Source organism: Macaca thibetana, chromosome 15 (assembly GCF_024542745.1).
Source record: "Macaca thibetana thibetana isolate TM-01 chromosome 15, ASM2454274v1, whole genome shotgun sequence".
Lineage (NCBI taxonomy): Eukaryota > Metazoa > Chordata > Mammalia > Primates > Cercopithecidae > Macaca > Macaca thibetana.
In genome coordinates this window covers 54,531,129-54,553,099 of record NC_065592.1, presented here as the reverse complement: position 1 = coordinate 54,553,099, position 21,971 = coordinate 54,531,129, and the positions used below count along the sequence as shown (strand labels likewise).

The window sequence follows — 21,971 nt, the reverse complement described above, 5'->3', positions numbered from 1 at the left end:
TTAATGACCCTTCCATCTTGTCAAAGAAAATTAAAGGACAGCTTTCTCAATGAGACTTTTACACTTAAAATGATGAAGGACCACTAAAGACAAATGATTTGCAGAAAGAATAGTGCATGAACGCAAACATTTTTAAATTCTTAGAGCTGTCTCTATAAACACCCAGTTACAACTCTTTTTCAGGTAATTTGTATAGGTAATATTAAACTACGTTTGGACATTTCAGCTGGCTTTAAATGGAAGTATAGATTTAATATTTAAAAGCTTGATTTTGAAATAATTTGGAAATAAATTATCATTGTGTTATTACGCAAATTATTTAAATAAAATAAAAATTTTGATATAAAACCAAGCAGTTATTCTCGGCTTTGTAATTCTGTATTTTCAACAATAGCATATTATAGAAATATTATTTATATGATTAAATACAAAAATATGGTTACTATCTTATGTTTTTTAAAATATACTTTTAAAATTTATGAATTTAACAATTTATTCTTTAATCTGATTTCTAGTTTGGTTTTACTAGCTCAATGTTTTCCGAAACATATATATGTAAAGATAGGAATTTACAGAAGAAAAACTGGGTTCCATGATCTATTCAAAATATTCTGGCTAACATTAAGCAAGCTAGTTTATTGCAGAAACTTCCCATGACTTTTAACATGCTAATGTGCATTATTAATCTGTACTGGGGGCTACTATATAAAGTATTTCTTCGTAAGAGTTGACCACCCTCTCCTTTTCATGATGCATCACCCTAGACCAGAATTTGCAGTAAACATATTGATAAATATGGATTTAATTACAAATCATGAAGTGACTTTTTTCAGTCTTTATGGTTTCTGGTAAAACCAGAAATTTATGCATATGTATGCGTGTTTATATGTCTTTGTATATGCATATACAGAAAATTTACTTTCCCAGGTATGGCAGAAACTGTCAGTTCTTGATGTCAATTATCAATTCTATCCTTCTTCTTTAGTAATGAGTGTCCAGTAATGAGTCTAGGGAACACTGCCACCTAGAATAAAGTCTGTGTTTGCCAGCCAGCTATGTGATATATAAGAACTATGATACGACAGCTTTTGATAAATCTTAAAAGATACATAGTATTTGCTCTTTGACACCCCTGTGTTTTTTCTTCCATGCTGCTACTGTAAACCTAGATGTACTGTGTACCCAGAGCAGGTACATGCTGCTGTGGCATTTCCTTTCCATTCACCACTCCACCCTCTCTAGCATGTGATCGTCATTCTAACACTCAAAATGCCTTCTTGTTCTGAAAATTACCTTCTCCTCTGAAGAGGGATTAGATTTTCAGCAGGACTATAATACAGTCATGTGTCTATATTATAATGCAGTTTCATGGACTCCACTGGGTTAATAAGAGTCTTGCTCCCTGAATTTGATAACCAATTGTATAGAAAGAGTACAGTCTTGAGAGCTGAGGGATTCGAATGAAAGCATGCTAAGGGGTTGATTCACCAAATCACATTCTTGAGCATCCCAGAGATGGCCTGTTTTTCTACTTTCTGAGGCTTGCCTATGCAATACGTTTTTGGATTTTCTTTTCCTGCCTAAAGCAGCCAGAACTGGTTTCTGTTACTTCCAGCCAAAAAAAAAAAAACCAATTACCCCATCAGCTTTGATTAAGATACAGTGAGTTTGAAGGAAATACAACATAAAGAGATTGCATTTGTAATGGTTAATTTTATGTGTCAACCTGAGTGGGCCACAGAGTGCCCAGATTAAACATTATCTCTAGTTATGTCTGTGAAGATGTTTCCAGATAATATTAGCATGTGAATCAGTAGACTCAGTAAAGTAGATTACCCTCTTCAATGTGGTTGAGTATCATTTAATACATTGAGGTAAAGAATAGAAAAAAAAAAAAAAGTTAAAGATGGAGAAATGTGCCCCCTTTTATTTCTGCCTCACTACTGAGCTGGGACATCTCACCTCATCTCCTCCTGCCCTCAAACTGTAATCTACACCATGGGCTTCCCTTGTTCTTCAGTCTTTGGACTTGTCGCAAATTACAACACTGGTTTTTCTGGGTCTTCAACTTGCAAACAACAGATCATGAGACTTCTTAGCCTCTATAACTGTGTCAGCCAATTCTGCATCACAAATGTCCTTTTATACATTTCTCATATTGATTCTGTTTCTCTGGAGAACCTTGACTGACATAACATCTAACAAAACATTGGTTAAACAAAAACAAAATTTAAGAAAACATAATTAGGGAGGTATTTGTACTGACACAGCAATTCAAATCCCTTCCTACTCCCATTCCCAATACTTTCCAGTAATCCTTGAACTCATAAATTAAAAACTCTATTATTTTAAGAGCATACTAGCAGATTTTCCTGTCCTCATACTCTCTCTCTCTTCATGAGCACCTGCCAGGTTACCTCCCCTAAACTTTGTATTCCTTACTTTAGTCACAAAACATCAATGCTTCTTTCTTGCCCATCAAATCATTTTTAAACTCACCTCTCTGATTTTCAGTATTTTCATTACCTACTCCTGTCCTGTCTATTCAAAAAGGTTTTTCATCAATTCCTGTTGATAGGCATGAAGAACCTTGATTATCACAATATTCTAATGTTTTTTAATCCTTGGCAAAAATAGAAATAATTTGACTATTAAAAAATATTCCTAAGTCACATAAAAATGTGTGCATTTTTGGTTAAAAGATACATTCCACATATTTGCAGTAAGTTACCTATGTAATTATTTTAAAAATATTTGTGAGAAATCACTGTTAAAAATTTCTGGTAGTTAAGGTAATAACTGAAAGGAGAGAGTCACCTGCTCATTGAAATTTCCTTATGTGAAATAATGGCCTATGTTTTGGATGTCATCACTGTTGATCATTTCTACCACAGAAGAGGTTATAGACAGGGCTAACATCTTTCCTTTTCTTTAAAACAGCAAAGCTCTTTGTATCAACTCTCCCAAAAATGTGATGCTCCCAACTCTCCCACTTGAAAAGCAGAGAGCTAGAGCTGAAACCAATTTGGCAATATCTGAAAGCTGTATAGTAAACTTTTATGGATCGGATAAAAGTTGGTTAAAAAAGCATCTGACTGGTCTCCAGGTCCTTTTTATTTTAAATTTTTGCCCCGTTTATATTTTTAGAAACTGAAGTTAGTCTCAGTTTAATAAAGAGAATCACCCCAATTTTGACCAGTACCTAATACACCACCCCACTTTCATTCTGAGTCATCTCTAGGAGAAAAGTAATTAAGGTAATTGCTCTGCACCTCAAGCTTTTCAGTGTTAGGATCTCAGTATTAGGATCTTACCTAAAAAAAGGGGTAGAAACTTTTATGGATTCATTCAGCCCACTGATCTATCAACTTCACTAAGACAGACAGTACTGTAGAGATTCTACCATTGCTCCAGCTTTCTAACATAGCAGCTATTTTGCTTTTTTGTTTTGTTTCCTCCCCATTCACTGCTAACCTTCATTATCAGTTTTAATCTGTTTCTAAAATGATGAAAAAAATCAGGTCATATTCTCCTGGCCATGAAATAGATAGCGCTGGCTTTGGAAGCTCAAAACTTCCAGAATTTCTAACAATTTCTGGAATTCATTGTGTCCTTGACCAGTTTATAAATTCATTTGCACCTCCGGTCATTCTTAATGTTGTTCCTGTCCTACTAAACACCCTTATTCCACCATCCAGTTGTGACAGTCAGACTAGTCCTTCAAGCAGCAATTTTCATCACAACCCTTCCTAATCTCCCCAGTATATATTGGCTTCTTTCTGTTTCATTATCCCATTGCACTTAGAGGAAGTACCTAACAAATTAGCTTTATTACCCAGTTTTATGTTGTTGTTGTTGATGTCATTCTTTACCAGATTGTAAGCTCCTAGGTAAAAAAACTAGATACCATCTTCCTAAAGTCTACCAGGAGACCACTGCTCAGTCAACATTTCTTGACTGCACAATAAAAGGAGATTGCTTTTGTCATCCTAGTCATTAACACTGCTTTCTTGGCAAGCCACATCTGCCTTCCCACTTCATGGCCAGTGTACGTTCTACACATTACATTTGTTTGGAATACTCCTTATCCTACATTTGATGTAGTTAACCACTCCTCCCTCTTCAGGAAACTGGGTCTTACTTCCTCAGACAAGCATTTCTTAAGCCCCAAACCAGTTTCTTTATTTCTTGACTGTTGCATTTTTTACCATTGTAATTGAATAAATGGAAATTAGTTAATTACTGCTGTTCAGTGGTCCTCAATTATGGGTGATTTTGCCCCCTATAGGACATTTGGCAATGTGTGAAGACATGTTCGCTTATCACAACAGGGGTTGAGGGAGGGTTGCTACAGGAATACAGAGAGTAGAGGTCAGGAATGTGGCCAAACATCCTGCAATGCACAGGGCAGCCCCATACCACAATCATCCAGCCCAAAATGTCATTAGGGCTAATACGCAGAAATCCTGTCTAGTTCAATGGTATAATGTCACACCAAATGGGTGCTTTTACATTCACTGTCAAGCTGTTGAAAATATTATGAGACTCAGTTGTATAAAATTCTGAGATATTGAGGATGTTATCTACCATATTAAACACTGTTCTCTCTGAGGAAAAAAAAAAAAAAAAAAAAAAAAAAGCTTTTTTCCTCAGGAAAAGTCATACCTTTTTATTCAATGAGTCTTTTAAATCCTTGTTTTCTTTTATTTCATTGGCTGCTGGAAAATTAGTGCCGAATTTGCTGCCCACCTGTAACAATAACATATGAATATATGGCATTAATTCATACTGATTTTATTTCTGGTTTTATTTTCTTTTATCTAAATTTATTCAACTGTTTCTTTCCTTCTGCCAGGTGTATACAAATCCATTTTTTAGATTTAGACTTAGACATAAATAACCCCCTATCAAACTCAAAGGGGAACAGCTTGTCACTAAACAATATACTTTGGATCAATATAGCTTTCAGAGAAATAAATAAGAGAATAAATTTATTAATATTTGCAGAGTCACAGAATAACAACAGTAGCCTAAATAAAAAGTGATCTGGGAGGTGATATATCTAAATTTTTCATTTTATAGTTGAGGAAAACTGATTCAAAGAGATTAAATGCATTGTCTATGTTTACACAGCAGCACCAAAATTGCATTCAATTACCTTGACTTCTATTATCCTAAAAGCTATTTGCATGAATAAACAGTAACACAAATCTCTGCTCCCATGTACTTCAGGTACCATAGACTTGTGGGCAGTACAAGCAACTAGCACTTAGAAAGTCTAAAGTTTTAACTGGAAAATACCTGTAATTTGTGTAGGAAGAACATTACACCTACCACTTTAGAGTTCTGATGCCTTAACCACCTACTTCCTCAGTAAAAAATTACAAATTACAATGCTACTAACTTCTATAACATCCTTGGAGAAGTAATTTCTTTAAATTTATAGATTAATGTCTGATCCTGAGAAATAAGCAGATGCAAGTGTCTCTTAGAGGTCTTCTTTGAGAGATCACTCTTTCTAAAGCAGCTCACATATGTCTAAAATGCATGTCTCCTTAAGACATGCAGAGCATGGATTACTATCTTCAGTAAAATGTGATTAGTTGTTCCACTTTCACAATGTCTCTCATACAACTTCATGTTTAGTGTTTCTTTTCACTAACTTGTAGGATTTTTTTTTCCACTTTTGGTTTCCATCACTGAATTAGTCTTCTTGTTAATTTCTTCTTTAGTTTTGCATTAGAAAACAAAGAGTTCAAGACTTGTCCTGGCCACTTTTCTATCCTTTAATTTACAAATATGTTATAAAGGCAGGAACTAGATCAGTTTTCTTCTCTACAGTATTTCCAACACAGAACCTTACAAAATAGGCATTCAGTGAATAGATACTCTGTCTACATTCTTTTTTTTTTTTTTTTTTTTTGAGATGGAGTTTCATTCTTGTTGCCCAGGCACTGGAGTGCGATGGCACAATCTCGGCTCACTGCAACCTCCACCTCCTCGTCTAAGCAATTCTCCTGTGTCAGTTTCCTGGGTAGCTGGGATTATAGGTGCATGCCACCATGCCAGGCTAATTTTTGTATTTTTAGTAGAGACGGGGTTTCATCATGTTGGCCAAGCTGGTCTGGAACTCCTGGCCCCAGGTGATCCACCGGCCTCGGCTTCCCAAAGTGCTGGGATTATGGGTGTGAGCCACTATGCCCAGCCTACATTTTTAAGTATTGAGTAAAACACTTAAAAATGTAAACAGAATTCCCATCAGTATATTTGATTCCATTATAAAATAAGGAGGCTTGAGTTAGGTTTCTTCTGAAAGTTTGTCCACAGTTGGGGAAATCATCCATCATGTTAATTTTTGCATCCAAGCTATGAATCAAATCTCTCCAAGAATGAAGTCCCAAGAAAAATTGTTTTTAAGACATATATGTGTATCTATACAAACCATCATGTTTTATGATTAATATATGTTTCTATACAGTGTTAGTAACTATCTTTTAAATTCATAGTATTATTTATTTATATTCAAAAAATTTCAATCTACCTTTTAAATCTTAATTGAATAAAATGATCTATGAATGCATTTTTTAGCTTTGCCTTACTAAGTTTTTAAAATTTTGCCCTGAATTATTTCCTGCTATTATTTGATATTAAATATGCTTTAAGTGGCAACATATTCTAAGCAGTTTATTTTTAGTCCTATAAAAAACGAAACTGGATTATTTCCTACTTTTTATGTTTTATTTAAAGCATAAGATATTTAAACAAGTCAGAAAGTAAAAAGAATAGAGAGGGTTCTTTCCCTTTTTATATGACTGTACCCTTCGAAAATGTGCCTTTTCTCTAAGAACCTGTGGAACCGGTGGGCTTTTGGTGCCTGAACTCTACCATATATCCTCTAAGACACTGAAAATATGAGAGCAGGTTGCCTAATGGGGAGAATTTCTTTGATTTCTTAGTAGCTGAACACATGCCAAGACATTCCTAGGATCATCCTCACCCAACCCAAGGTGCTGAAATAAAAGCTGGACTGGAGAATGCAGCTTAGAACAAAATATTCTGTGTTCTCTCAAAACCAAGATGATCAGAGCTGCTTAACCTAAAAATTCAGAAAGGAAATGAGCATTCCCTCATAAGTCTGAACTTTGGTTTGAAATTTGAGGCACACTAATCCCAACCACTAATAAAATGGGGCTAACTAATATCCATCTTATGACAATCAGACTGGTCAATTCTTCTTCTAGAACAGGCTTAGAGGAGAGAAGGTGACCAAGAAGAGGGATTAGCAGAGGGGTAGAAGACTAGGAACAGGGCTGAAAGTGTCAGAAAAGGAGGCAAAATATCCCTTACATCAAAAGAAATGAAACAGCTTATGAAGAAAACTGGCAGTCATGAGATGGTAAGTTTTTTAAAAGATGTAAACAACTTTAAATTGTTTTCATTTCAAAATAGGCAGCCTATATAACAAACCCCACGAACTGATACTAAATAATGTTGCAGGACTTTTCCTTAGTTCATCTAAAGATGGGGTCCTTGTCCCACAGCCATGAAAATTTAGGCTTCCAGACAATTGAAGGTGAGAATAATGGGGTTTATTGGGCAAAAAAGAAAAAAGAGGGAACAGGGACTCTCCACAAGGCCAGAGCTCCTGCTAGTGCGCTTCTCACCTCGCAGTTTGAATTCCAGGTTTCACACAGGTAGAGGAAGGACCAGGTTCCTCCTGGTTGCAATCAGTGCGAACTTCCGTGGCTCCACCCCAGTGTGCGTTCCTTCTAGTGCGCAGCCTGGTTGGAGTTTTTCCGGGGATGCCCTCCCACCCGGCTGCCTCATTAATAAGTTGATAGGACTTGTATCCAAGATTATAAATAAAAAGTCACTCTCCTAGTATCTTATTAGCAAGTATTCCTTTTAAAATTCCTATTACAAAATTTGTATTAAGAGAAACTGTATCACTCTTTTATTAAACAAAACTAAAGCATTTCTCTAATTTCGCATCTCGTGGTTTGATTCAGAAGCACGGTCTTTTGATAAAAGAAAATAACCCACTTTTTAAATTTATCCATCTAAACTGACCATATGAAAAATACTTCCAAACCTCCATTGATCATATAGAAATAAAAACGACATTTGAAAGATGGATTTAATTCAAAATGAAATCAGTTCAACAAGCTTCTCCATGTAAGCACAAGATCAAAATATAGACTGAATAAATTATTTTTTTCTGCAAAAAATAATCAAATCTTTTATTGCAAATAGTAACTTTCAGGAGGCCAAAATTTGTTGCAAAAGTCAAACACAATTTTAAATGTTTATATCTCACCATTATTCAGTTTTAATTGTTTTCCTTTCAGAAATGTAGATACAAATTGTATGTATTCCATCTTCCCAACATAATTTTCCGATCATGCTGTCTCTAAGAAAAATACTCTTTCAGACATAATTCTGCATATATAGTGTACGGTCTTGCCATAGCCATGTATTTACATCTTTAATTCATAAAGAAAAGAAGAAGAATCCACTTAGAATGTCTACTAAGCAAACTAGAACTAAAACTATTGGGCAAAAAATAAAGCTAAATAACTAAAACTAAATGTTGCTGCTCTAAAGAAACTGCTTTTCTTATATAAGCAATGCAATACAAATATTTGGCATTCTAGAAAATATAACAAAAAGTTTTCCTTTCATTTCTACTTCAGCTATGTTTCCACGTAAGATTTTATTGCATAGTTTAAGAGTAGGTTAGCACTTTCGTTATTAACCACATTTTTCAAGAGTTTATAACAGTGCTGAAATTTCTTTTCCACCTTTCTTACTTGATATTGCAAGAAAATTCAATTATATGTTTGGAAATTCAAGGAGACTCATTTTAAGTGTTTTTAAATTTCTCTTTTACCATTTTATATTGAAACTCAAACAAACTTCTTCCAATAACACAAAGACTGAAATTTCAAGACGACAGGAATAATCAGGCTTATTTTATTCGCATTACATAATCTAAGTTTTCTATTTTAAAGAATTTAAACAAAGAAGGTTGAAGAGTGATCTCAAGAATTATGTTTTTAAGTTTTTATGAAATAAAAATTTTCCTATCATTCTTTCTTTTCCCTTTCTGCTAGAAGGATAAGATTGTTGAATCAACAGAGCAGTACAAAAAAGAGTAACTGCCAGGTGCAGTGGCTCAGGCCTGTAATCCCAGCACGTTGGGACGCCAAAGCAGGAGGATCACTTGAGCTTAGGAGGTCGAGACCAGCCTGAGCAACATAGTGAGACCTGCTTTCCATTAAAAATTTGAAAAAGTAGCCAAGCGTAGTGGCACATGTCTGAAGTCCCAGCTACTTGGGAGCCTGAGAGACGGAGCTATACCGTGCTATGATCATGCTACTTCATTCCAGCCTGGGTGACAGAGCGAGACCCTGTCTCCAAAAAAAAAAAAAAAAAAAAAGAAATTCTTTTATAAATTTGTAACTGTATTATTTATAGAAATATGATATGGATAGTTTGTGAAAGATCCTCAGCATATTTCAAAATATTTACTGATCGCATTTGACACTTTGGAAATATAAAATCTAATTTCTATGAATACATAATGTTGTATATTCTTAATATCCACAGTTTATTCCCCAAATGGGTAAATATCACTTGCTAATAACTATATTTGACTATTATAACTACAGAACCCTTTATCTCTTTAATGAGTTACTGTTACTATCATTAGATATTACCAATATGCACCTTAAAAAGATAAAATGCTCATGTATCCATTTCAACTGAAAAAACAGATTAAAAATAGAAGTATATGCTTTGAACATTTATTTGTGCCATGCTTTATACTCCATAAGGTCACTATGGACAGTGTCTAAAGCTGCACAATGTGGAATGAGAAGAATGAGCCTAGGTATTTGGCCCTTAGTAATTCTATACTACAAATAACTTTTGGTTCTGTGGTGTAACGAACAACACAAATCCTATTAGTTTTCAGTACAAATCACTAATTTAATATTTAATCCGTAATAGGATAAAATGGTTTAATAAAGAAAAATCTAAAAGTTGTTGACCCTTTCACACGTATGTTTTGGATATGGTTAATACATTCAGCTTTATGGGTTTTTATAGTAACTACAACATTTAATGATAAACATATGTGGTAAATATTTCTAGCAAGATCTAAATTACACTAAATTATAATTTTAATGTTCTAACCTCAATTTTCTTGACCTCTATTAATAATATGAAGCTATGAAATTTCATAATTCTTGTAATAGCCAAGTTCATCCAGCAGTCTTGAATTACTCTTAATTATGATTCTGTTGATAAACAAAATTTGAAATCTGAATTATATTCAGCTCTAACAAGTGCAAGTGAATTGACATTTACCAGTCAGAGGTGGAGGCCAGACAAGACTTCATATCTAACCTATGCATCAACCATTGGCAATATATGTCATAAAACTATGGCTATGAAGTTTCAATTACCCTACGGCTTTTGGACAATATGTAAACTAAAACATGTAGAAGATGACTTTTTGGCCTATCTTTACTATCTCCAGAAATCTAAAACCTTCTCCATAATCTATTTCAACATTTGCCAAAGTGTTTTTTTTTTTTTAAATGGCTTATTCTTACACTTCACTTGAACTTTTTCATACAGTTTTTTTTGTTTGTTTGTTTTCTTGACCATAGCAGTACATACCAGTGCAAAAATTATAAAAACTTAGAAATGAATTAATATAAAACCCTCACATAGTTCTCTCAGCTATTTACCTTTCTTGCCACATTTTCAAACCATTTCTTTGATTCCTCTTTTTATTTTAGTTCAAATGTCAGTGCAAACTGAATCTTCCTGGTCAAAATCTGTCTCATATATTTAAACAGAGATATCACATTGCTCATAGGTTTTCCTTTAGATATAAAATATGCAGGATTGTTTAAATTATAGGTCTTCATGTCTAAGGACATTCTTATAGAACCATCCCTGTATTGGATTTTGGTATTATGGTGGTACTAAGAATGCCCTCCTTACATCTTTACTCCTATAATAATCTCCCAATGTGTCCCCCTTGTCTCCTGTCCCAGAATGGTCAATTGTTTTCATCCCTTGTGCCAACTCCAATTAATTGGTAATGGAAGCCCAGAATGCTACCTTGAGAAAGATTCTGAGAACACACCTGGGCTCAGTAGGGATTTCTGTGTTGGATTAGTGAAGTCAGCTCTGTGGCACTGCTCCAGCTCATCCTTTATGCTGTCAGAGTGATCTTTTTAAAAGCACAGTCAGATGATGTCAGTTCTCTACTTAAAAAGTCTTCATTTCTTCCCACTGTCTGGCAAATAAAGTCCAAGCTTTTTGAAGATTGCCATTAAAAATTTGCCAGTGCTGGCTCCAAACATCCCTTACTGTTTCTCTGCCATTCCATGCTAGATGTAATTACAGTACTGACTATTTCTTATATTATACAATATTACATTTTCCCTTCTCTATACCTTTATTCATAAATAGTCAGTGGTCCAAATCTTACTTGTATATCAAAGTCCAGCTCAAATGCCATTTCCTCTATCTGATTATGCTAGATCTCTTCAGGTATTCTTGATAAGTCCCTTCTCAACCCTCCCACAGTCTTTTTAAATATATACATATATATATATATATATATATGTATATATTTGGCAAATATCTCATTCTCCAATACTTATTTAGCACTTGGTGCAACATGTCTTTTTTACCTGTGAATCTTTCTCCAACTTAGGGGATGTAAGCATAGCAGGGATTCAATATCTTTGTTTAATAATGAATTCTCATAAAACATCCATAACATTATTTTAATAAGCTTGGATTTATAAATATAACTTCAGCAACCTACCATAAATGTTCTACGTTGCATTTTTTTCTTTGTATAAATGGCACATACCATGACAGCTCAATATCTAAGTGTGAGATATCACACGGAGTAACTCTATAGACAAAGGAGTACAGAGCAATAGGTGAATTTCTGTATTTTAACTGATAAAGTAGGTATTAGAGAGTACGGCTGTTCTGAGACCAAATACTACCATGTGTTTTCCAAGATGTTAGAATGTATTTGAATGAAAAAAAAAAGCATGTAAATGCATATGTATGCCTGCAACTGTGTACCACACACACAATTAAACTTACTGCCACTTCTAAGCTTTGCTTAAATTTTAAACCAAGTCTCCTGGTAACTCCTAATGCTGGAGTTATAATTTGGCACATTAAATTTCCAATTTTGCTAAAAAGGAAATATTCACAGAAACCCTAGCAGTATTTCTGGATAATACAGAATGTTAAAATATGCGACAGTCTTGCTAGTCAAAGTGTGATCCTTGGGCCAGCAACACACATGGCATGAACCATAAACTGGATAGAAATGCAGTTTCTCTAGGTATATGTTCTCAGGATCACCTGGAGGCTGTGTCACAGGTCACTGGTCACTCATATTTGGCTCAGAATAAATTTCTATAATACTAAAAAAAAAAAAAAAAAAAAAACAGAAGAAGAAGAAATGCAGTGTCTCACTAGCCACCAACATACCACTGAATCAGAACCTAAATTTTAACAAGATTCTCAGGTCATTTATATATGGATTAACATTTGAGAAGCGCTGTTCTAGAAAACTAAATCCCTTAGAGCTTTAGAAAATACTGAAACATGGATCACCACCCATAGAGACTGTGATTTAATTGGTCTGGGTGTATCCCATAAGTTGGGGTTTTTAAAAGCTCCCCAAGTATTTGTATTTCTCAACCAAGGTTGAGCAAACTTTGGTGGGTATTGGAATTACCAGGGAAACTTGGTAAAAATATGAAGGGCCAGGCCTTCTGCTACTTTAAAAACTTGGGCCTCTGAGCCCAAAATTCTCTAGATTTTTCTGACACACACTGTAGCCTGACAGCAATTGGTCTAGAGAAATTCCACTGTAGGAAATCTGGAAGTCTCCACTGTTCAGATGATGAATACTGATGAGATATGAATATATGCGAGCACATTTCCAAAGATACCCACCTCAGGGATCTCACTCCATGGTTATTTTAATAAAATACTAATTTGGGTAGTACTATCTATGAAAGGGCTTTGAAGATGAAATTAACATTACAATCAGCTGACCTTAAAGATTATCTAAGTGAGCTCAATTTTATTACATGAGCCTTTAAAAGTATGAGAGTTAACCAGAGAGAAGACAAGAGGAAAACAGGAGATAAATAAAATAATCTCTATTCAAAAGAGTCAACATCAGACTAGTTAACAACCTTGAAAGAAAGATCACAAAAAATGGAGATAAAGCAAAGAAATAACATGAGAGACTTTCCCAAAACTAAAACACATTTGTTTCCATATTGAAAAGGTCAATTGAAGAAAATAAAAGAAATACAAATAACAACATACACACACAAAGAAGCATCATTGATATTTCAGAACACCAATCATCATTTGCAGGAAGAAAAACAATCCCATCACATACAAAAGATTGAGTATTAGAATGCTATCAGTTTCTTCAGTGGCACTCTGGAAGTTAAAAATCAATGCCATTAAAATTAAATGGAAATGATATTGAACTCAGAATTCTATCCCCAGCCAAAGTAGTGATCGTGTATTAGGATAAATTCAATGTTTACCTTCAAAGCACTGTGTCTTAAGAAACTATTAGTGGCCGGGCGCGGTGGCTCAAGCCTGTAATCCCAGCACTTTGGGAGGCCGAGACGGGCGGATCACGAGGTCAGGAGATCGAGACCATCCTGGCTAACACAATGAAACCCCGTCTCCACTAAAAATACAAAAAAATTAGCCGGGCGTGGTGGCGGCGCCTGTAGTCCCAGCTACTCGGGAGGCTGAGGCAGGAGAATGGCGGGAACCCGGGAGGCGGAGCTTGCAGTGAGCCGAGATCGCGCCACTGCACTCCAGCCTGGGCGACAGAGCGAGACTCTGCCTCAAAAAAAAAAAAAAAAAAAAAAAAAAAAGAAACTAGTAGAAATATGAGGTAAAAAAGAGCAAAAAAGGGCAAAGCAGGAGTTCCGGAAAAAGAAAAAGTAGATTCACATAACAATGAGAGCTGAAAGAAATTTCCAGCATCAGAAAATGAGTGTTATTGGAATACAGATGTGCAGAAGGCCTGGGAATCAGTCAATCTAGATTGGAGGAAGGGGACAGAGAACCCTGAAAGATATGTCTGCAATTTAAAGAAATAGAGAGAGGAGAGAGAGAAAAAGAAAAAGAAAGGAATGAAGAAATAAGGAAGGAAGGAAAGGAAGGAAGGAAGAGAAGGGAAAGAAGGGAGAGGGAGAGGGAGGGAAGGAAGGGGAGAGGAGGGGAGGGGAGAGAAAGAAGGGGAGAGGAGGGGAGGGGAGAGAAAGAAGGAAGGAAAGAAGGAAGGAAGGGAGAGAGAAGCAGATAGTCACCATGGGTTTGACCAAGAGTCTGCTGGTTTTTATGCTCAGCTTTATAGATCTGTTTAATTCAAAACCCTGGACACGTTCTACATTTATCATTTGAAATAAGTCCTTACAGTTCAATTAACAAAAGCTTAAATTAACCCCCCTTTACTCAAATGAAAATCCTTCCCTTCTTGAAATATTTCTGTTTGTTTCTGTAAATTAAGGAACAAATTAGTAAAGAGTAAAATGATATATTTTCATGAACTGATTCCTTAGGGTTTTTTCTAGGAATTTCCCTCAGCTAAGAGAGATTCACTTTATATTTAGTAGTTCTTAACATTTCCATAGTTATTCCTAAACTATTCATTTGATAAAGAAAATTAATTTGAAATTAAGTAAAGTTATAAATACATAGAGAAATCAAAATTGTGACAGGGAAAAAAGAAAATTTTCTTCAACAAAGTCACTTCTTGCTTCGGAAACGTAGTATTATTTCACATTGTATTAATACATTCAGTAACCTCATTACCAAAATAATCATTAATAAATAAACCTGTGTTTCCATAAGTCACTTTGATTGAAATGAGTGTACAATTTGATTCTCATTTCTTTACTTGCTGTGAAAACTTGTTTTCACCTGGAAGTCTCTTGAGATGAGAAACAACACATTATCAAGTTGGCTTGATAAGGTTGCTACTCACCTACCTTCACATCAAAACAATGAGGATCAGCCCATTTTCTTGAGGAAGTCATGCTAAATAAAGCCTCCTGGAGCATTATGTTGTCCAAGACCAAATAGGGAATAGTGGCAAAAATCAAATATATCTAATATATCTAATACTCAATGGTTGCTTAAAAGTAAACTTGATTCTCTCTTTTGGCTTTTTGTGACATTTAATAACTATCTTATTTTGTCAAGAGAACATTCCCAAGTTACACTGTAAGACATGGAACAGCCTAAGTCCTGAAAATATATTTTAAAAGTGACACAATGAAGAAAGTGTATTATTTTTCTATAGGTTATAGTAGAAAAATGGGTTAACTCATACGTAAACAATTTATGTTTAAAAGCACATTTAGTTTAAAAATTTTGATTACTGGTATCAAACAATCCATTTTAATCTACGTGAACAATATACTTTCCTAGCCTTTGATCATATCTACCTTATTGATCTAAATCACTGAGCTGAATTCAACTGATACATATTCAGTTGTTTTTTTTTAGAAAAGTAGGAAAATTGGAGCTGGATGACATACTAGAAACTCAAATAATTTCATTTTGTAAATGACAAAACTGAAGTCTAGAGAAAAATGGATGACTTTGTCATACACTTTTTAGTAGGTGCCATTCTGTTTAATCAGTGGAATTGTTTCTCTCTACATGACAATAAATAATAATAATATTACTAAAAATCAGTATGTGTAAAATACTAGAATACTTTATGTGCATTACTAATGATTATAATCATCCATGTTTTATTTTTATACATGAAGAATCTGATTCTGAGAGACTACATTCCCAAACCCCACATAGCAGTAAATGGTAGGACAGGACCTTCAAAGCCTGTACTGTTTTGCTGTGCCATGCTAGGTCCCACTTCAATTGGCCATATCATTTGATTCAGACATAATTTAAAAGGAAGGAACATCCATCTGGGAACTATTTCATACATGGACTAAGTTTTACTAATAGATGCAGAGTGAAACTATCATTTGCTTCAACATATGGTTGAATTTTTTTTTTTTTTTTTTTTTTGATGATGAAACTAATACTACTACTGGTATAAAATGGTGAGCCAAATTAATAGGAAATTACTGAAGCCTAAGGTTTGTGTTGTTTTAACAAATCCAGGTGGGCCATAATTTCAATAATGTTTCTCAATACATTAATAACTTCATACTCTAATTGCCTGATATCCTATGGTTATGTTTTAATTATAAAGATGCACATTAACACAATCATAAAAATTCTGCTACCATAACTTTATACAAAGGGTTGGTAAAAACAGAAAATAGAATATACTGTTACAGAAAAAATTTAAATCACCTAATTTCAATTGTAAGAAGGAACAGAGAAGAAAATAGTAAACATTTACCATCCAGTAATAGGTTAATGCAATGTTAGAATTAATTTATTACTATCATAAAATGATACTATTCTCAAGGTAAGAAATACAGAAAAATTATTTTTTCTTAACTACTGAGCCATCAGTAGAAGGAAAATTTTTGTTAGTCTCACAGCTGCTGGACAGTAAATCAAACTATAGGTTTGTTCTACTATTTTTAATAAAAGGTATAAAAGGTATAAAAGTCAAAAAATAAAAATTATCTCATTCTGTTACTTTTGGGGGAAAACAGATTGGGAATAGTGGAAATCTTGACCTACTAGATTTATAAATCACTACAACTTCATGTACTCCATACTCCAGATCATTTTTTTGTTAAAATGTAAAATTAATAATAGAAATTAATACTCAACTTTCAATAGTGACACATATGGGTTGCCAAATTATCTAGGTCAAAAATTCTTAACCTTATAAACTCCCTAGAGACTCTGATCTAAGCTATGGACCTTTTACCAATAAAAATGCTCTTCAGCTTATGTATACAATTTGTTACCTACCATTTTAAGGAATTTATGAATACCCTAATCAAGAACTTCTTGAAGGAGAGATTTCATCTGCAGTTATTCCTGATATTTTCTGAAATTTTAAATTACCATCTAATGAATTAGGAGTTATCTCAATAGAATCTCTTTATCCAGGTTCTTGAGTTGCACAATCTAATAACTGGCATTAGTTCCCCTTAATTATTATTTTTCATGCAAGGTTTAACTTTACTGAGATTCAGCCAAGGTGAACTTTCCTCTTCTTGCTGTATTTTGCCAACTTTTTCTACTTTTCACTTTTTCTACTTCTATCTCAGCACCTATCAAAAATCTCAAACGCTATATTTGCATTTTTATCTCCCTCACTATTCTACAAGCTTCTCAAAAACAGGAACAAAATCTTAGTCACTTTTTATTCACATTGCCAATCTAGCACCTTATACATATAAAGCATTTAGTAAGTATTTTACTAAGAGAATAAATGTGCTAATAAAGGAGAATCTTTAGTGAATTTTATTAACATTTTTCATGTTCAACATCAAGCATTTCTGCCCAGTTCCAGATTCATTTTCAAGGAAAATTCTTCTGATTGAACATTCATAAGTTTTATATTTAAAAATCAGGTTATTCAGTCATGAGAAGCAATTAATATTTTATATAAATTTTCAAGTTTGTAACTATTTTTGTGCTTACAAACTCACCTAGTACTCTCGTATTTAAAGAGTTAACCACATGCATTGCACCATACTGGCACATATTAACACCAGTATTGTAAATATTAATTTATAATATCCATAAATAACATTATACCACACTGTGATTCAGAATTTTTTCTGAGTTAAACTCTTTGTGGTTAGAATTTTTATACTCTATGTTTTTAATGTAGTACTTTTTTAAAAGCACTCTTTCTAAATCTTTAGAAATATTTAATAATGACCATTTTTCACATTCTGGGAAAAATGTCAGGGGATGTTCCTGAAATTTGCACAAGGTTTCAGCAAGAATCACTAAGCCAGACTGAAAACTGTCTAATTTGGAAGACAATAGTCTAGAAATGGTAAAATAGAAAACTATATTAAGTTTTAAGAATCGTTTTCTGAAAAAAGTATTATTAATTTGGAGAATAAACCCAAGTGAAACAACATACATACATATGAAGTTTCCTAGGAAAAGAATCAGCTAGAAAAAATGTAAAAGTATCAGTTTTCTACTTCTTATTCACGGTTTAGTAGAGTGAAAAAGGCTGTGATATTGTTTGGCTGTGACCCCACTCTAATCTCATCTTGAATTGTGGCTTCCATAATCCCCACTTCTTGTGGGAGGGACGGGGTGGGAGGTAACTGAATCATGGGGACAAGTTTGTCCCGCGCTGTTCTTGTAATAGTGAATAAGTCTCACAAGATCTGATGGTTTTATACAGGGGAGTTCCCCTGCACACGTTCTCTTTCCTGCTATCATGTACGATGTGACTTTGCTTCTTCTTTGCCCTCTACCATGATTGTGAGGCCTCCCCAACCATGTAGAACTGTGGGTCAATTAGACTTCCTTCCTTTCAAAATTACCCAGTTTCAGGTACGTCTTTATTAGCAGCATGAGAACAGACAAGCTGCTACTGCTCTGACTCCGCACCTGCCTTCAGAGCCAGGTCAGGGCTCTTTCTGGCAGTCGTCTAATCTAGACAAAAATAAGCATTTTGTTTAGAAATGAAATGACAGAGTACATAAGTCAGCCAAAAAGAAAAGAAAAGAGAAAGAGAAAAAGTCCTCAGTTAATAAGTCTAACATAGTTTGGATGTGTGCCGCTGCCCAAATCTCATATTGAAACGTAATCCCCAATGTTGGAGGTGGGGCCTGGTGGGAGGTGAATGGATCATGGGAGCAGATTTCTCCTGAATGGTTTAACACCATCTCCCTTGGCACTGTCCTCATAATAGTGAGTGAGTTCTCATGAGATCTCATTGCTTAAAAGTGTATTAATGCCTCTGCTCTCACGGCCTTGCTCCTGCTCTTGCCATGTGATGAACTTGCTCCTGCTTTGCCTACTGCCACAAGTAAGAGCTCACTGAAACCTCCCCAAGAAGGTGCTGATGCTATGCTCCTATGCAGCCTGCACAAGAGTGAACCAATTAAACCACTTTTCTTTATAAATTACCCAGTCTCAGGAATTTCTTTACAACAATGTGAGAACTGACAATAGAAAGTCCATATTTTTTATATTGGCAAAGTAACAATATTATAACACTCACCTCCCCAAACAGTCATATAGTGAAGCAAATTGTAGGACCTTAATAATCACTTTGTTCATTGAGGAAAGGAAGGTATGAGTAAGAAAAGAAAGTAAACCAACACTTGCAAAGAACATCCAGTTTCTTAGACTTTTCACAAACGTTTTCTCATTCAGTGTTCACAATGTGCCCTTAACATAGACATAATTAATTTTGCATTATCAGTGAGGAAAATGACATTCAGGTAGCTAAGTGTACTGCCACAAGAATCCCAGATACTAAGTGTCAGAGGCAAAAGCCAGTCAAGATCTGTCTGAATCAAAGAACCTTTCTCTTTTCACTGACTGTATGACACCATCTACTAGACAGAGGAAATGAGGAAAGTCAGTAAAATAGATAGAACATTTGTGATAAAATATTTTGGTTAAGGTTGACAGTGATAGAGACCGGCTTCAGGGAAGGAGATAAAAATCTACCGTATTTGTTTCTTGTCTTACCATGGATATTGGATTTTACTTCCACAGTGGATATGTGATAATCATAAAAGGGAAATGAGTTGTATAGAATTAATTGGTAGGAGAGGTTTCAACATGAACCTAAAGCCCTGTATTTGAAGCCCAGTGAGAAGACAAAAATATCCAGAGGGCAGAGTTAAAAATGAGGAGGCTGCTTCAGAAGTGAAAGATGTAAAAGCTAGAGGATATATTTAGTTAAGACATGTGAGTCAGCAGCAATAATTGAGGCATGAATTTTTAATATAGTTGACCATGAGATGTCTGATTTGTTATATTTTTTATACTTAAATAAATTATATTTTGATTTCAGTGGCTGAGAATCACCTTTGGATATGCATTGGGTCAAAAGACCAATTCTCTGCTTTTCTTTTATGGAAAGAAAAAAAAACTCTCATGTAAAGGCCATTCTTCTTGGCCCCAGTGTTTGGCTTTTCATTACTTCTTTAATAATGACTCTTTTTTTCTGTGTTGTCAAATATAGTTTAACACATTCAGAGTAGTTCAATGCATGACCATATTTGACATCTACATGAAGGAATCTTTGGGGGAAAACTACACTGAAGTTCCCCACCCATTTCTCAACCTAAAGTGTCATTTTCGCTCAACTAATCCCTACTGGAGTTTGACAATATACAACTGAATGCTAATGACAACTTCTTTCTTTCCTGAGTAGTTCTGCTGCGAGGTGTACTGACTGACATTAATTTAATACAAGTTTAAAAGAAGTGATCAACAAACTTTACCACAAAATAATGGCCAGTCTTGATGATTATGATTGATGTCTTTTTTTTTTAATACTTTAAATTCTAAGGTACATGTGCACAACGTGCAGGTTTGTTACATATGTATACTTGTGCCATGATAGTGTGCTGCACCCATTAACTTATCACTTACATTAGGTATATCTCCTAATGTTATCCTTCCCCCCTCCCCCACCCCGCAACAGGCCCCGGTATGTGATGTTCCCCTTCCTGTGTCCAAGTGTTCTCATTGTTCAATTCACACTTATGAGTGAGAACATGCGGTGTTTGGTTTTCTGTCCCTGCAACAGTTTGCTGAGAATGATGGTTTCCAGCTGCATCCATGTCCCTACAAAGGACATGAACTCATCCTTTTTTATGGCTGCATAGTATTCCATGATGTGTATGTGCCACACTTTCTTAATCCAGTCTATATTGATGGACATTTGGGTTGGTTCCAAGTCTCTGCTATTGTGAATAGTGCCACAATAAACAAACGTGTGCATGTGTCTTTATAGCAGCATGATTTATAATCCTTTGGGTATTTACCCAGTGATGGGATGGCCAGGTCAAATGGTATTTCTAGTTCAAGATCCTTGAAGAATCACCACACTGTCTTCCACAATAGCTGAACTAGTTTACAGTCCCACCAACAGTGTAAAAGTGTCCTATTTCCCCACATCCTCTCCAGCACCTGTTATTTCTTGACTTTTTAATGATTGCCTTTCTATCTGGTGTGAGATGGTATCTCATTGTGGTTTTGATTTGCATTTCTCTGATGGCCAGTGATGATGAGCATTTTTTCATGTGTCTGTTGGCTGCATAAATGTCTTCTTTTGAGAAGTGTCTGTTCATATCCTTTGCCCATTTGTTGATGGGGTTGTTTTTTTCTTGTAAATTTGAGTTCTTTGTAGATTCTGGATATTAGCCCTCTGTCAGATGAGTAGATTGCAAAAATTTTCTCCCATTCTGTAGGTTGCCTGTTCACTCTGATGGTAGTTTCTTTTGCTGTGCAGAAGCTCTTTAGTTTAATTAGATCCCATTTGTCAATTTTGGCTTTTGTTGCTTTAGACATGAAGTCCTTGCTTATGCCTATGTCCTGAATGATACTGCCTAGGTTTTCTTCTAGGGTTTTTACAGTTTTAGGTCTAACATTTACGTCTTTAATCCATCTTGAATTAATTTTTATATAAGGTGTAAGGAAGGGATCCAGTTTCAGCTTTCTACATATGGCTAGCCAGTTTTCCCAGCACCATTTATTAAATAGGGAATCCTTTCCCCATTTCTTGTTTTTGTCAGGTTTGTCAAAGATCACATGGTTGTAGATGTGTGGTATTATTTCCAAGGGCTCTGTTCTGTTCCATTGCTCCATATATCTGTTTTGGTACCAGTACCACGCTGTTTTGATTACTATAGCCTTGTAGTATAGTTTGAAGTCAGGTAGCGTGATGCCTCCAGCTTTGTTCTTTTGACTTAGCATTCTCTTGGCAATGTGGGTTCTTTTTT

At 34.9% G+C, this 21,971-nt stretch overlaps 1 long non-coding RNA gene across 1 annotated transcript in view; it reads right to left on the bottom strand.

Moving 5' to 3' along the window:
* Positions 1-4,665: 4,665 nt before the first annotated feature.
* LOC126937244 (uncharacterized) overlaps positions 4,666-21,971 on the bottom strand; it is a 269,363-nt gene continuing 252,057 nt past the window's right edge. Inside the window, exon 3 of the long non-coding RNA XR_007719689.1 lies at positions 4,666-4,749. This is a non-coding gene — a long non-coding RNA (uncharacterized LOC126937244). The remainder of the gene's footprint in view (positions 4,750-21,971) is intronic.